Raw genomic sequence first — 12,374 nt, 5'->3', positions numbered from 1 at the left:
TTTACGTTTTTCTCCTTTTCGCCTCTTTTCTGGGCGTATTATTCTTCTTTTTCTTCTTTTTTTTCGTCTAATGCATACCCCATCAGTGCAGCAATGCTTATTCAATACCGCCAGCAGATGGAGACACTGGGGGATAATTTTCTAAGGATTTATACTGATTTTTCCTGTCTGAATTTGTCGCACAGAAAGTTGCAGGCCAAATATGTGTGACATTTCTGCGACTTTAGCTTCTAGAGCATTTTTACAACATTATACATAGGTGCTGAATACATAAAAAGCGACTGTTCAGCGACAGACAAGTCGCATCGGCTGAAAGTAGGCCAGAATGTCAGTCCATGTTGGAGCAGGTTTAGATACAGTCTAAAGCATAGATCTCAAAGTCTGTGCACAGAATTTAGCAAGGGCCTCGCACCTTCTGATGCATCAGGTAGGTGCACAATAGCATAGCCTAACCCTCTGTACTTTGGTCTATATTGATGCGGGACATAGACAGCCAGCTGATGACCAATCCATTAGTGCAATGGATGGCTGGAAGCATTTGTCTTTGCCTTTGCAATACCACAGAAGCAATGCATGGTCAATGTACAGCAATGACACACCTGTGTGAACAGCCAGGAGACCCCCCCCCCCCCATGTTATGTTACATAGTTACATAGTTAGTACGGTCGAAAAAAGACATATGTCCATCACGTTCAACCAGGGAATTAAGGGGTAGGGGTGTGGCGCGATATTGGGGAAGGGATGAGATTTTATATTTCTTCATAAGCATTAATCTTATTTTGTCAATTAGGAACATTCAGCACCCACCCGCTATCAAGGCAGCTGCCTATCATGTCATGCCCTACCTGCACAGGTGTGCTGGCTACTCAAATGATCCAATTAAGGAGGCCATTTAGTCAGCAGCAGCAGAAGTCCTGTGCCTGGACGCTCCAACAGGGGCCAGACACAAGCAGAAGCAGAAGCAGCAGAAGCAGCAGCAGCACCACCTTTTGTTTTTTGGCTGCAGCAGCAGCAAGGCCCACAGGGCTGGCTAGCTGGCTAGCCAGCAAGCAGGTAGCAATGAAAGTAGGAATCTTTCTTTTTAACCCTGTAAGGGGGTGGTGCACTGTACCCGAAGATACTGCCATATCGGGTCAATGCATAGGGCGACGGAAGCAAGCTTCGAAATCGGCCCCCGTTCTCAAAAATCCATTTAATATATGGTCCCCAGATAGGGGACGTATCAGATATTAAACTGATAAGAACAGATACTACACTTGATCTTAGCCAAAAGGCCGAGAAGCGATAACCGTGAAAGGGGCGGGCCCAACAAGGTCCCCTTCATGGGCACTATCACTGCTTGCTGTCAGGGAGGCTGCCAGACAATTTTCCATGCACACTCTGGGCTGGGGGGCAGTCAACCACCAGTACACACAGCAGAACCTAAACCCATACCATTATTGCTAAGCAGCAAGACAGGGGCCCATTGCACTCCCACGGGGCCTTTTTAAATGCAATCCATAACCCGGATTTGCCAGGAACCCTTCTTACTCCTCCTACTTGCATGTGACACTGGGCTTAGGATCTGCATAGGAAACACACACACAAGCACACACCTACCTTTGTTGCCTGCAGATGCCTCCTTGGCTGTCCCCAAACGGTATCAAACCAACACCCACGGGAAGCTGTAAGCATAGAGGACATGCCTGCACCCCATTGGACTTACCTGTGTGGGTTAAATCCGGGTTATTTGACAACCTATGGCGGTGATGGTTCTGCTCAGGCAGAGCAGTGCTGATGCTCCTCATAAAGCTGTCGCTGCTGTGAAGGTTCTAGGTGACATCACAAATCCCTTTGGTTACATACACAACAAAGCTGGGTTGTTGTTGTTTACACTCTGCAAGGCCTGTGGAAGTGAGTGACATCATAGCACTGTAGTTCTGAGGGTTCAAGATGGATGCAACAATCTCCTGTTGCTTCTATGAAGGCCGTAATAGACGACATCACCAAACAGCTCCATAGTCACATACACAGCAAAGGAGAGATGTTGTTTACACCTAGTGATGTCAGTGGTATTGAGTGACATCACAGCACAGTGCTAAGGCTCCTGGGCCTGGACACAGCAGCGGCTGCAATATCTCAACGGAGAATACGTTTATATCTATGTGTGTGTGTGCGCATATATATATATATATATATATATATATATATATATATATATATTTCTCCGCCGAAATCACTTTTAAACCCATTTCCACCTTTTTTTCCCTTCTCTTCCTCTTACTTTTTTTTCACGTTTTTTTACGTTTTTCTCCTTTTCGCCTCTTTTCTGGGCGTATTATTCTTCTTTTTCTTCTTTTTTTTCGTCTAATGCATACCCCATCAGTGCAGCAATGCTTATTCAATACCGCCAGCAGATGGAGACACTGGGGGATAATTTTCGAAGGATTTATACTGATTTTTCCTGTCTGAATTTGTCGCACAGAAAGTTGCAGGCCAAATATGTGTGACATTTCTGCGACTTTAGCTTCTAGAGCATTTTTACAACATTATACATAGGTGCTGAATACATAAAAAGCGACTGTTCAGCGACAGACAAGTCGCATCGGCTGAAAGTAGGCCAGAATGTCAGTCCATGTTGGAGCAGGTTTAGATACAGTCTAAAGCATAGATCTCAAAGTCTGTGCACAGAATTTAGCAAGGGCCTCGCACCTTCTGATGCATCAGGTAGGTGCACAATAGCATAGCCTAACCCTCTGTACTTTGGTCTATATTGATGCGGGACATAGACAGCCAGCTGATGACCAATCCATTAGTGCAATGGATGGCTGGAAGCATTTGTCTTTGCCTTTGCAATACCACAGAAGCAATGCATGGTCAATGTACAGCAATGACACACCTGTGTGAACAGCCAGGAGACCCCCCCCCATGTTATGTTACATAGTTACATAGTTAGTACGGTCGAAAAAAGACATATGTCCATCACGTTCAACCAGGGAATTAAGGGGTAGGGGTGTGGCGCGATATTGGGGAAGGGATGAGATTTTATATTTCTTCATAAGCATTAATCTTATTTTGTCAATTAGGAACATTCAGCACCCACCCGCTATCAAGGCAGCTGCCTATCATGTCATGCCCTACCTGCACAGGTGTGCTGGCTACTCAAATGATCCAATTAAGGAGGCCATTTAGTCAGCAGCAGCAGAAGTCCTGTGCCTGGACGCTCCAACAGGGGCCAGACACAAGCAGAAGCAGAAGCAGCAGAAGCAGCAGCAGCACCACCTTTTGTTTTTTGGCTGCAGCAGCAGCAAGGCCCACAGGGCTGGCTAGCTGGCTAGCCAGCAAGCAGGTAGCAATGAAAGTAGGAATCTTTCTTTTTAACCCTGTAAGGGGGTGGTGCACTGTACCCGAAGATACTGCCATATCGGGTCAATGCATAGGGCGACGGAAGCAAGCTTCGAAATCGGCCCCCGTTCTCAAAAATCCATTTAATATATGGTCCCCAGATAGGGGACGTATCAGATATTAAACTGATAAGAACAGATACTACACTTGATCTTAGCCAAAAGGCCGAGAAGCGATAACCGTGAAAGGGGCGGGCCCAACAAGGTCCCCTTCATGGGCACTATCACTGCTTGCTGTCAGGGAGGCTGCCAGACAATTTTCCATGCACACTCTGGGCTGGGGGGCAGTCAACCACCAGTACACACAGCAGAACCTAAACCCATACCATTATTGCTAAGCAGCAAGACAGGGGCCCATTGCACTCCCACGGGGCCTTTTTAAATGCAATCCATAACCCGGATTTGCCAGGAACCCTTCTTACTCCTCCTACTTGCATGTGACACTGGGCTTAGGATCTGCATAGGAAACACACACACAAGCACACACCTACCTTTGTTGCCTGCAGATGCCTCCTTGGCTGTCCCCAAACGGTATCAAACCAACACCCACGGGAAGCTGTAAGCATAGAGGACATGCCTGCACCCCATTGGACTTACCTGTGTGGGTTAAATCCGGGTTATTTGACAACCTATGGCGGTGATGGTTCTGCTCAGGCAGAGCAGTGCTGATGCTCCTCATAAAGCTGTCGCTGCTGTGAAGGTTCTAGGTGACATCACAAATCCCTTTGGTTACATACACAACAAAGCTGGGTTGTTGTTGTTTACACTCTGCAAGGCCTGTGGAAGTGAGTGACATCATAGCACTGTAGTTCTGAGGGTTCAAGATGGATGCAACAATCTCCTGTTGCTTCTATGAAGGCCGTAATAGACGACATCACCAAACAGCTCCATAGTCACATACACAGCAAAGGAGAGATGTTGTTTACACCTAGTGATGTCAGTGGTATTGAGTGACATCACAGCACAGTGCTAAGGCTCCTGGGCCTGGACACAGCAGCGGCTGCAATATCTCAACGGAGAATACGTTTATATCTATGTGTGTGTGTGCGCATATATATATATATATATATATATATATATATATATATATATATATATATTTCTCCGCCGAAATCACTTTTAAACCCATTTCCACCTTTTTTTCCCTTCTCTTCCTCTTACTTTTTTTTCACGTTTTTTTACGTTTTTCTCCTTTTCGCCTCTTTTCTGGGCGTATTATTCTTCTTTTTCTTCTTTTTTTTCGTCTAATGCATACCCCATCAGTGCAGCAATGCTTATTCAATACCGCCAGCAGATGGAGACACTGGGGGATAATTTTCTAAGGATTTATACTGATTTTTCCTGTCTGAATTTGTCGCACAGAAAGTTGCAGGCCAAATATGTGTGACATTTCTGCGACTTTAGCTTCTAGAGCATTTTTACAACATTATACATAGGTGCTGAATACATAAAAAGCGACTGTTCAGCGACAGACAAGTCGCATCGGCTGAAAGTAGGCCAGAATGTCAGTCCATGTTGGAGCAGGTTTAGATACAGTCTAAAGCATAGATCTCAAAGTCTGTGCACAGAATTTAGCAAGGGCCTCGCACCTTCTGATGCATCAGGTAGGTGCACAATAGCATAGCCTAACCCTCTGTACTTTGGTCTATATTGATGCGGGACATAGACAGCCAGCTGATGACCAATCCATTAGTGCAATGGATGGCTGGAAGCATTTGTCTTTGCCTTTGCAATACCACAGAAGCAATGCATGGTCAATGTACAGCAATGACACACCTGTGTGAACAGCCAGGAGACCCCCCCCCCCCCCCCCATGTTATGTTACATAGTTACATAGTTAGTACGGTCGAAAAAAGACATATGTCCATCACGTTCAACCAGGGAATTAAGGGGTAGGGGTGTGGCGCGATATTGGGGAAGGGATGAGATTTTATATTTCTTCATAAGCATTAATCTTATTTTGTCAATTAGGAACATTCAGCACCCACCCGCTATCAAGGCAGCTGCCTATCATGTCATGCCCTACCTGCACAGGTGTGCTGGCTACTCAAATGATCCAATTAAGGAGGCCATTTAGTCAGCAGCAGCAGAAGTCCTGTGCCTGGACGCTCCAACAGGGGCCAGACACAAGCAGAAGCAGAAGCAGCAGAAGCAGCAGCAGCACCACCTTTTGTTTTTTGGCTGCAGCAGCAGCAAGGCCCACAGGGCTGGCTAGCTGGCTAGCCAGCAAGCAGGTAGCAATGAAAGTAGGAATCTTTCTTTTTAACCCTGTAAGGGGGTGGTGCACTGTACCCGAAGATACTGCCATATCGGGTCAATGCATAGGGCGACGGAAGCAAGCTTCGAAATCGGCCCCCGTTCTCAAAAATCCATTTAATATATGGTCCCCAGATAGGGGACGTATCAGATATTAAACTGATAAGAACAGATACTACACTTGATCTTAGCCAAAAGGCCGAGAAGCGATAACCGTGAAAGGGGCGGGCCCAACAAGGTCCCCTTCATGGGCACTATCACTGCTTGCTGTCAGGGAGGCTGCCAGACAATTTTCCATGCACACTCTGGGCTGGGGGGCAGTCAACCACCAGTACACACAGCAGAACCTAAACCCATACCATTATTGCTAAGCAGCAAGACAGGGGCCCATTGCACTCCCACGGGGCCTTTTTAAATGCAATCCATAACCCGGATTTGCCAGGAACCCTTCTTACTCCTCCTACTTGCATGTGACACTGGGCTTAGGATCTGCATAGGAAACACACACACAAGCACACACCTACCTTTGTTGCCTGCAGATGCCTCCTTGGCTGTCCCCAAACGGTATCAAACCAACACCCACGGGAAGCTGTAAGCATAGAGGACATGCCTGCACCCCATTGGACTTACCTGTGTGGGTTAAATCCGGGTTATTTGACAACCTATGGCGGTGATGGTTCTGCTCAGGCAGAGCAGTGCTGATGCTCCTCATAAAGCTGTCGCTGCTGTGAAGGTTCTAGGTGACATCACAAATCCCTTTGGTTACATACACAACAAAGCTGGGTTGTTGTTGTTTACACTCTGCAAGGCCTGTGGAAGTGAGTGACATCATAGCACTGTAGTTCTGAGGGTTCAAGATGGATGCAACAATCTCCTGTTGCTTCTATGAAGGCTGTAATAGACGACATCACCAAACAGCTCCATAGTCACATACACAGCAAAGGAGAGATGTTGTTTACACCTAGTGATGTCAGTGGTATTGAGTGACATCACAGCACAGTGCTAAGGCTCCTGGGCCTGGACACAGCAGCGGCTGCAATATCTCAACGGAGAATACGTTTATATCTATGTGTGTGTGTGCGCATATATATATATATATATATATATATATATATATATATATATATATTTCTCCGCCGAAATCACTTTTAAACCCATTTCCACCTTTTTTTCCCTTCTCTTCCTCTTACTTTTTTTTCACGTTTTTTTACGTTTTTCTCCTTTTCGCCTCTTTTCTGGGCGTATTATTCTTCTTTTTCTTCTTTTTTTTCGTCTAATGCATACCCCATCAGTGCAGCAATGCTTATTCAATACCGCCAGCAGATGGAGACACTGGGGGATAATTTTCTAAGGATTTATACTGATTTTTCCTGTCTGAATTTGTCGCACAGAAAGTTGCAGGCCAAATATGTGTGACATTTCTGCGACTTTAGCTTCTAGAGCATTTTTACAACATTATACATAGGTGCTGAATACATAAAAAGCGACTGTTCAGCGACAGACAAGTCGCATCGGCTGAAAGTAGGCCAGAATGTCAGTCCATGTTGGAGCAGGTTTAGATACAGTCTAAAGCATAGATCTCAAAGTCTGTGCACAGAATTTAGCAAGGGCCTCGCACCTTCTGATGCATCAGGTAGGTGCACAATAGCATAGCCTAACCCTCTGTACTTTGGTCTATATTGATGCGGGACATAGACAGCCAGCTGATGACCAATCCATTAGTGCAATGGATGGCTGGAAGCATTTGTCTTTGCCTTTGCAATACCACAGAAGCAATGCATGGTCAATGTACAGCAATGACACACCTGTGTGAACAGCCAGGAGACCCCCCCCCCCCCCCCCCCATGTTATGTTACATAGTTACATAGTTAGTACGGTCGAAAAAAGACATATGTCCATCACGTTCAACCAGGGAATTAAGGGGTAGGGGTGTGGCGCGATATTGGGGAAGGGATGAGATTTTATATTTCTTCATAAGCATTAATCTTATTTTGTCAATTAGGAACATTCAGCACCCACCCGCTATCAAGGCAGCTGCCTATCATGTCATGCCCTACCTGCACAGGTGTGCTGGCTACTCAAATGATCCAATTAAGGAGGCCATTTAGTCAGCAGCAGCAGAAGTCCTGTGCCTGGACGCTCCAACAGGGGCCAGACACAAGCAGAAGCAGAAGCAGCAGAAGCAGCAGCAGCACCACCTTTTGTTTTTTGGCTGCAGCAGCAGCAAGGCCCACAGGGCTGGCTAGCTGGCTAGCCAGCAAGCAGGTAGCAATGAAAGTAGGAATCTTTCTTTTTAACCCTGTAAGGGGGTGGTGCACTGTACCCGAAGATACTGCCATATCGGGTCAATGCATAGGGCGACGGAAGCAAGCTTCGAAATCGGCCCCCGTTCTCAAAAATCCATTTAATATATGGTCCCCAGATAGGGGACGTATCAGATATTAAACTGATAAGAACAGATACTACACTTGATCTTAGCCAAAAGGCCGAGAAGCGATAACCGTGAAAGGGGCGGGCCCAACAAGGTCCCCTTCATGGGCACTATCACTGCTTGCTGTCAGGGAGGCTGCCAGACAATTTTCCATGCACACTCTGGGCTGGGGGGCAGTCAACCACCAGTACACACAGCAGAACCTAAACCCATACCATTATTGCTAAGCAGCAAGACAGGGGCCCATTGCACTCCCACGGGGCCTTTTTAAATGCAATCCATAACCCGGATTTGCCAGGAACCCTTCTTACTCCTCCTACTTGCATGTGACACTGGGCTTAGGATCTGCATAGGAAACACACACACAAGCACACACCTACCTTTGTTGCCTGCAGATGCCTCCTTGGCTGTCCCCAAACGGTATCAAACCAACACCCACGGGAAGCTGTAAGCATAGAGGACATGCCTGCACCCCATTGGACTTACCTGTGTGGGTTAAATCCGGGTTATTTGACAACCTATGGCGGTGATGGTTCTGCTCAGGCAGAGCAGTGCTGATGCTCCTCATAAAGCTGTCGCTGCTGTGAAGGTTCTAGGTGACATCACAAATCCCTTTGGTTACATACACAACAAAGCTGGGTTGTTGTTGTTTACACTCTGCAAGGCCTGTGGAAGTGAGTGACATCATAGCACTGTAGTTCTGAGGGTTCAAGATGGATGCAACAATCTCCTGTTGCTTCTATGAAGGCCGTAATAGACGACATCACCAAACAGCTCCATAGTCACATACACAGCAAAGGAGAGATGTTGTTTACACCTAGTGATGTCAGTGGTATTGAGTGACATCACAGCACAGTGCTAAGGCTCCTGGGCCTGGACACAGCAGCGGCTGCAATATCTCAACGGAGAATACGTTTATATCTATGTGTGTGTGTGCGCATATATATATATATATATATATATATATATATATATATATATATTTCTCCGCCGAAATCACTTTTAAACCCATTTCCACCTTTTTTTCCCTTCTCTTCCTCTTACTTTTTTTTCACGTTTTTTTACGTTTTTCTCCTTTTCGCCTCTTTTCTGGGCGTATTATTCTTCTTTTTCTTCTTTTTTTTCGTCTAATGCATACCCCATCAGTGCAGCAATGCTTATTCAATACCGCCAGCAGATGGAGACACTGGGGGATAATTTTCTAAGGATTTATACTGATTTTTCCTGTCTGAATTTGTCGCACAGAAAGTTGCAGGCCAAATATGTGTGACATTTCTGCGACTTTAGCTTCTAGAGCATTTTTACAACATTATACATAGGTGCTGAATACATAAAAAGCGACTGTTCAGCGACAGACAAGTCGCATCGGCTGAAAGTAGGCCAGAATGTCAGTCCATGTTGGAGCAGGTTTAGATACAGTCTAAAGCATAGATCTCAAAGTCTGTGCACAGAATTTAGCAAGGGCCTCGCACCTTCTGATGCATCAGGTAGGTGCACAATAGCATAGCCTAACCCTCTGTACTTTGGTCTATATTGATGCGGGACATAGACAGCCAGCTGATGACCAATCCATTAGTGCAATGGATGGCTGGAAGCATTTGTCTTTGCCTTTGCAATACCACAGAAGCAATGCATGGTCAATGTACAGCAATGACACACCTGTGTGAACAGCCAGGAGACCCCCCCCCCCCCCCCCCCCCATGTTATGTTACATAGTTACATAGTTAGTACGGTCGAAAAAAGACATATGTCCATCACGTTCAACCAGGGAATTAAGGGGTAGGGGTGTGGCGCGATATTGGGGAAGGGATGAGATTTTATATTTCTTCATAAGCATTAATCTTATTTTGTCAATTAGGAACATTCAGCACCCACCCGCTATCAAGGCAGCTGCCTATCATGTCATGCCCTACCTGCACAGGTGTGCTGGCTACTCAAATGATCCAATTAAGGAGGCCATTTAGTCAGCAGCAGCAGAAGTCCTGTGCCTGGACGCTCCAACAGGGGCCAGACACAAGCAGAAGCAGAAGCAGCAGAAGCAGCAGCAGCACCACCTTTTGTTTTTTGGCTGCAGCAGCAGCAAGGCCCACAGGGCTGGCTAGCTGGCTAGCCAGCAAGCAGGTAGCAATGAAGGTAGGAATCTTTCTTTTTAACCCTGTAAGGGGGTGGTGCACTGTACCCGAAGATACTGCCATATCGGGTCAATGCATAGGGCGACGGAAGCAAGCTTCGAAATCGGCCCCCGTTCTCAAAAATCCATTTAATATATGGTCCCCAGATAGGGGACGTATCAGATATTAAACTGATAAGAACAGATACTACACTTGATCTTAGCCAAAAGGCCGAGAAGCGATAACCGTGAAAGGGGCGGGCCCAACAAGGTCCCCTTCATGGGCACTATCACTGCTTGCTGTCAGGGAGGCTGCCAGACAATTTTCCATGCACACTCTGGGCTGGGGGGCAGTCAACCACCAGTACACACAGCAGAACCTAAACCCATACCATTATTGCTAAGCAGCAAGACAGGGGCCCATTGCACTCCCACGGGGCCTTTTTAAATGCAATCCATAACCCGGATTTGCCAGGAACCCTTCTTACTCCTCCTACTTGCATGTGACACTGGGCTTAGGATCTGCATAGGAAACACACACACAAGCACACACCTACCTTTGTTGCCTGCAGATGCCTCCTTGGCTGTCCCCAAACGGTATCAAACCAACACCCACGGGAAGCTGTAAGCATAGAGGACATGCCTGCACCCCATTGGACTTACCTGTGTGGGTTAAATCCGGGTTATTTGACAACCTATGGCGGTGATGGTTCTGCTCAGGCAGAGCAGTGCTGATGCTCCTCATAAAGCTGTCGCTGCTGTGAAGGTTCTAGGTGACATCACAAATCCCTTTGGTTACATACACAACAAAGCTGGGTTGTTGTTGTTTACACTCTGCAAGGCCTGTGGAAGTGAGTGACATCATAGCACTGTAGTTCTGAGGGTTCAAGATGGATGCAACAATCTCCTGTTGCTTCTATGAAGGCCGTAATAGACGACATCACCAAACAGCTCCATAGTCACATACACAGCAAAGGAGAGATGTTGTTTACACCTAGTGATGTCAGTGGTATTGAGTGACATCACAGCACAGTGCTAAGGCTCCTGGGCCTGGACACAGCAGCGGCTGCAATATCTCAACGGAGAATACGTTTATATCTATGTGTGTGTGTGCGCATATATATATATATATATATATATATATATATATATATTTCTCCGCCGAAATCACTTTTAAACCCATTTCCACCTTTTTTTCCCTTCTCTTCCTCTTACTTTTTTTTCACGTTTTTTTACGTTTTTCTCCTTTTCGCCTCTTTTCTTGGCGTATTATTCTTCTTTTTCTTCTTTTTTTTCGTCTAATGCATACCCCATCAGTGCAGCAATGCTTATTCAATACCGCCAGCAGATGGAGACACTGGGGGATAATTTTCTAAGGATTTATACTGATTTTTCCTGTCTGAATTTGTCGCACAGAAAGTTGCAGGCCAAATATGTGTGACATTTCTGCGACTTTAGCTTCTAGAGCATTTTTACAACATTATACATAGGTGCTGAATACATAAAAAGCGACTGTTCAGCGACAGACAAGTCGCATCGGCTGAAAGTAGGCCAGAATGTCAGTCCATGTTGGAGCAGGTTTAGATACAGTCTAAAGCATAGATCTCAAAGTCTGTGCACAGAATTTAGCAAGGGCCTCGCACCTTCTGATGCATCAGGTAGGTGCACAATAGCATAGCCTAACCCTCTGTACTTTGGTCTATATTGATGCGGGACATAGACAGCCAGCTGATGACCAATCCATTAGTGCAATGGATGGCTGGAAGCATTTGTCTTTGCCTTTGCAATACCACAGAAGCAATGCATGGTCAATGTACAGCAATGACACACCTGTGTGAACAGCCAGGAGACCCCCCCCCCCCCCCCCCCCATGTTATGTTACATAGTTACATAGTTAGTACGGTCGAAAAAAGACATATGTCCATCACGTTCAACCAGGGAATTAAGGGGTAGGGGTGTGGCGCGATATTGGGGAAGGGATGAGATTTTATATTTCTTCATAAGCATTAATCTTATTTTGTCAATTAGGAACATTCAGCACCCACCCGCTATCAAGGCAGCTGCCTATCATGTCATGCCCTACCTGCACAGGTGTGCTGGCTACTCAAATGATCCAATTAAGGAGGCCATTTAGTCAGCAGCAGCAGAAGTCCTGTGCCTGGACGCTCCAACAGGGGCCAGACACAAGCAGAAG

At 46.1% G+C, this 12,374-nt stretch overlaps 5 non-coding genes across 5 annotated transcripts; all 5 read right to left on the bottom strand.

The window, feature by feature from the left end:
* Positions 1-1,095: 1,095 nt before the first annotated feature.
* Positions 1,096-1,286, bottom strand: LOC130345968 (U2 spliceosomal RNA). Its single transcript, XR_008884362.1, has one exon. It is a non-coding gene; the product is annotated as a U2 spliceosomal RNA (small nuclear RNA).
* A 2,084-nt stretch (positions 1,287-3,370) lies between these two features.
* LOC130345967 (U2 spliceosomal RNA) lies at positions 3,371-3,561 on the bottom strand. Its single transcript, XR_008884361.1, has one exon. It is a non-coding gene; the product is annotated as a U2 spliceosomal RNA (small nuclear RNA).
* Positions 3,562-5,659: 2,098 nt separating this feature from the next.
* Positions 5,660-5,850, bottom strand: LOC130345966 (U2 spliceosomal RNA). Its single transcript, XR_008884360.1, has one exon. It is a non-coding gene; the product is annotated as a U2 spliceosomal RNA (small nuclear RNA).
* A 2,096-nt stretch (positions 5,851-7,946) lies between these two features.
* LOC130345965 (U2 spliceosomal RNA) lies at positions 7,947-8,137 on the bottom strand. Its single transcript, XR_008884359.1, has one exon. It is a non-coding gene; the product is annotated as a U2 spliceosomal RNA (small nuclear RNA).
* A 2,096-nt stretch (positions 8,138-10,233) lies between these two features.
* Positions 10,234-10,424, bottom strand: LOC130345964 (U2 spliceosomal RNA). The gene has a single exon (XR_008884358.1). It is a non-coding gene; the product is annotated as a U2 spliceosomal RNA (small nuclear RNA).
* Positions 10,425-12,374: the final 1,950 nt, after the last annotated feature.

This window comes from Hyla sarda, unplaced genomic scaffold (genome assembly GCF_029499605.1).
Source record: "Hyla sarda isolate aHylSar1 unplaced genomic scaffold, aHylSar1.hap1 scaffold_768, whole genome shotgun sequence".
Taxonomy (NCBI): Eukaryota; Metazoa; Chordata; class Amphibia; order Anura; family Hylidae; genus Hyla; species Hyla sarda.
Note: the sequence above shows the minus strand (reverse complement) of the source record. Positions and strands in the feature narration are given on the sequence as shown.